Genomic DNA, 3,913 nt, shown 5'->3' with positions numbered 1-3,913 from the left:
TGAGCTGCTGGGGCAAAACAGTTCATCAGTGTGATGACGCAACATTTTTAGTTATTTAATTTTTTTTTTTTTTTTTTTTTGTGGAGGGCCTTTTGTGATTACTCATTGGAGAGTTCAAGCAGCTTCCAGTTTAGTTACAAAGAAAGAATGACTGATTTGGTGACTCTTTGATGACACTAAACTTTTTTTAATCCTTGATGTTGACCAAGAAATTCAAACCTTAAATTGCCTTTTCTTTTGGTTACTTAAACATCACCTAAGTGCTTTTCTTTACTGCGATGTCATACTTGCAATATGGATATTGTGCTGTAAAAATAGCCGCCTTATTGCTCCCCCAAAAAACAGGGAGGAATTGCAAATGGAGATGAATCTGGCCAGAGCTAACTGGGGAAGATCAGGTCATTATTTTGCTATTGACATATTCACATAACTGAGAAAAAAAAAATACATTTGATGAAATTAAAAAGTGCCCCAAAAAAATCAAATGTAAATTATAAATTTTTTAGTAAGAAGAACCTGATTCGTCTTTTCTTTTTTAATAGACACCTTTTTCTGCAGCTACACATGAAGACCAATCGGATGTAGAGATTGATTTTCTTATTGTTTCCTGACGGCTCAAGCGGCGTCAAATAGGATGAAGAGCATCTGTCAACCACTGCATTTAGGTTTGGACTTTGACTAGGCCATTCCAGCACGTGCTGTTCTAAACTGCATTCTGTTGGAGGGTGACGCTCCAACTCAGTCCCACGTCAGAAATTGGTCTTCGGGATGTTTAATTAATTCACATTTCACATTTAGCATTAAACAAACAAACAAACAAAAAAAAACAGTCACCATGAGCCTGGTCTCTAATGAGTCACAGGTGTATCTATGTATCCTTTATGCATGAACTCATGCATGGGGTCACTCCTGAGAACCTTTTGTTCTCAGGTGCGTCATTCTACTTTCCCCTAATATCAGGAATATTGTCATTCCTGACACAACATTCAAATAGAGACAAAGCCACGACTCTCCACTCCTTGTTTACTGTAAGTAGGAGGCAGCTACAGCAAATACATCAAGTCATTATTTGTCTTAAACTCTATATGCTGCATTTACCATTGACATGAGACAATAACAATCTGTCATATCTGTTCTCAGAGGTATTTGATGAACTGTTGATAGTGACACACCTTGATTGCTCAGTGAAACACACCTTTGTAATTTTAAGCGGAGGCTGTTGACCTCTATGGCTGTTACTTTTTACAACTCTCGGTTCAATGCAAACACATGTGTGCATAAAGCACTTTATTGGTTGGATGTCTGTTACTTACCAGCCTCTCATTTGATACTACTGTGGCATTTTGATTTGATAATCCCTCCTGCAGCTTTATAATCTGACTGACTGCCTGTGATCATGTCATCACATGTTTGTTACCCGTCTGGAATATCAGGTGTAAAAAGAAAAGGAACGAAAGAACAGGAAGTACTTGAAAACCGCCATCATCGTTCCCACTGGGAGGATGAGCCGTACTGTTCTTGGACTCGTTAGTTAGAACGATTCAAGTGTCAATGAGCAGCTGTGACAAACCAGAATTAGGTTGTTTATTACACCTGAGTGGATTTCCTAGTCAGTCAGAAGCAAAACTCAAGCTAAACTGTTCGCTAAGGCAGCAAACGATCGCTAAAGAAATATAATTTAATAGGGTTTGCTTTTATTCACGAGATAAACTTTTTTTGTGTGTGTTTTGTGTTACTTTAACTATGACAGATTTAGCTCCACCCATATTGTTGTGGTCCTATGATAATGCTTTCCTGGTTTTATTTTCTCATCCTTTCTCTCATGCTGCCTATCTTGCATAATTAGCAGGGTGGTTTCTACTAGTCGACCCAAAACCACAGTACAAGTGGACCCAGCAGGACTCCGGTGAAATGCCGGATCATCCATCTTTAGTTCACTGCGAAACAAATCTACTAAAATACAAATGGTACTTTAGTGTCTCTCCTTTCTCCAGCGGTCTCCTTCTTATATCTCAATCTCATTCCTGTCTGACCACATCATGTGACCTTTCCTCAGAGTTATCTTGTGTAGTCTGGGTATTCTGTCTCGACATCCAGTTTGTTGGGACATTCCTGGTCAGCGTTGGGGTTTATGCAATGCAGATTCTTATCTGAGCAAAGTTTTTCACATGACGACACTATATTGCGAAAAGTACTGCTGTAGGAATAACCTGCTGTAGATAATTGCTCTAATCTGCTTGTACAGTGACAGTCGTGCTTGCGCTAGACTCCAATATAAAAAGTTATTGCTGTAAAGCCAATGTAATTGCATTTTTAACAAGGTTATGGATGGAGAGCTTTTTACGTAATTACCATATTTTCGTTTATTAGGACCTCCCTGAAATTATTTATAAGTACATAAAAAACTATTTGTGGGCCACTATTATTCAGGGTTTGTCGTTTGCTCTGTTCCAGCCTCCAGTCACCTCCTGTGTTGTTTTGGGTCACAGAGCTTCAACAAGGAGGAACAGACAACATATTTGGAACAAGGTTTTGGCCACTGAGCCACACATGAGATGGAAGTCAGGAGGAGAATTCGGGTTGGCCAATAAAACGGCAAATAGAGCAAAACTAGACTGTAGTCGTGATGCATTAGAAAGCTATAAAATCTTTTACTGTCAACAACCGCAGTTGAGCCTGTTCAAAAGACCCCGATTGATTTCCAAAATAGATTTTGTGGCCTGAATTTACAAATATTTATTTTTTAATCCGGTCTGGCTCGACTTTGCTTTTAACCGCTTGCAGATGAAGCAGCTTCTTTTGTCAGGGAACTGTAAACATGTGGTCTGCTAATAAAGAGCGTAATGGGAGCCATCCTGTTTTAATCATATTCAGAGCAATGGATTTAAGGAATCCAGCTTGCCAAATCTGAGTTGATGTAATCCATATTTGTTTTGACACTGGGATATATTATTAGCAAAGATCTTTTTTAAAAAACCATTGCGTATAACGATGAAAATGTAATTGGTGCTGAAGATGACAGACTGCATGATGGATGGACATGAACTCATCGACGTTCCTCTCCAGTGTGTCACTGGTGGCTATAAATCTGTTGTATTTTCAGTTTTTAAAACCAACTGCGGATAAAAAAAAAGGACAATTAAGTCCCCGGCATTTGGCTGTCAGCTTTAATTTTTCTGATATTAAAGTATGATGCGGTCATTTGTGGCGTAATTGCACCCACGCCCAATCCGACAACAGACGGCGGAACATGCATTCCATGAATGTTTGCTCAAACACTTTCTACGCCAAAAGCAGGATGGAAGAAGGCTCCAAACAGTTCCACATTAAATTAACAAAAAAACAAAAAAAAAACAAGTTACACATCTCTCTATGGCAAACAGGTATTTTAGATTTTTAACTGATTGATTTGATTCTAGATAAGACTGTAAAAGCATAAACCTACTAAACTCTCAGTAATAAAACTGAAGACAAATGAACACACACTATCTTAATTCATAAGCTCCCATTCCTGTGCACACTCTTACAATAATGATCTGCCTAAATGGTTCCTACATAACAAAAAGTAATAAACCGATCCCAACAATCCCACAACTTTTAAAGTAATAGCTTCATTTTAAGCAGCTACTTTTACTAACTTCCTGCAGCAGGTAGCTGTACTGTGGAAGCTCGCTCCCGTTTTCTGTGCAAATGCTGCAACCTTGTTGAGATTAAAATGATAACACATGGATCATCCTCTACGAAACAAGATTTGACTAATTTATGTTGGAATGAAAATGTTTTCATGACAACAAGTCAGCTTCCACAGGGTGTAAACGCCCCGTCATGAGTTGACATGCGTAAACTGGCTTAGTAGCGATTCGCTGAACGGTGAAATATTTACAAGCTATTGACTGCTGAAACACACAGACTT

Source organism: Poecilia latipinna, unplaced genomic scaffold (genome assembly GCF_001443285.1).
Source record: "Poecilia latipinna isolate Pla-1442-1.1 unplaced genomic scaffold, P_latipinna-1.0 Scaffold978, whole genome shotgun sequence".
Taxonomy (NCBI): domain Eukaryota; kingdom Metazoa; phylum Chordata; class Actinopteri; order Cyprinodontiformes; family Poeciliidae; genus Poecilia; species Poecilia latipinna.
This window is presented reverse-complemented; position numbering follows the sequence as displayed.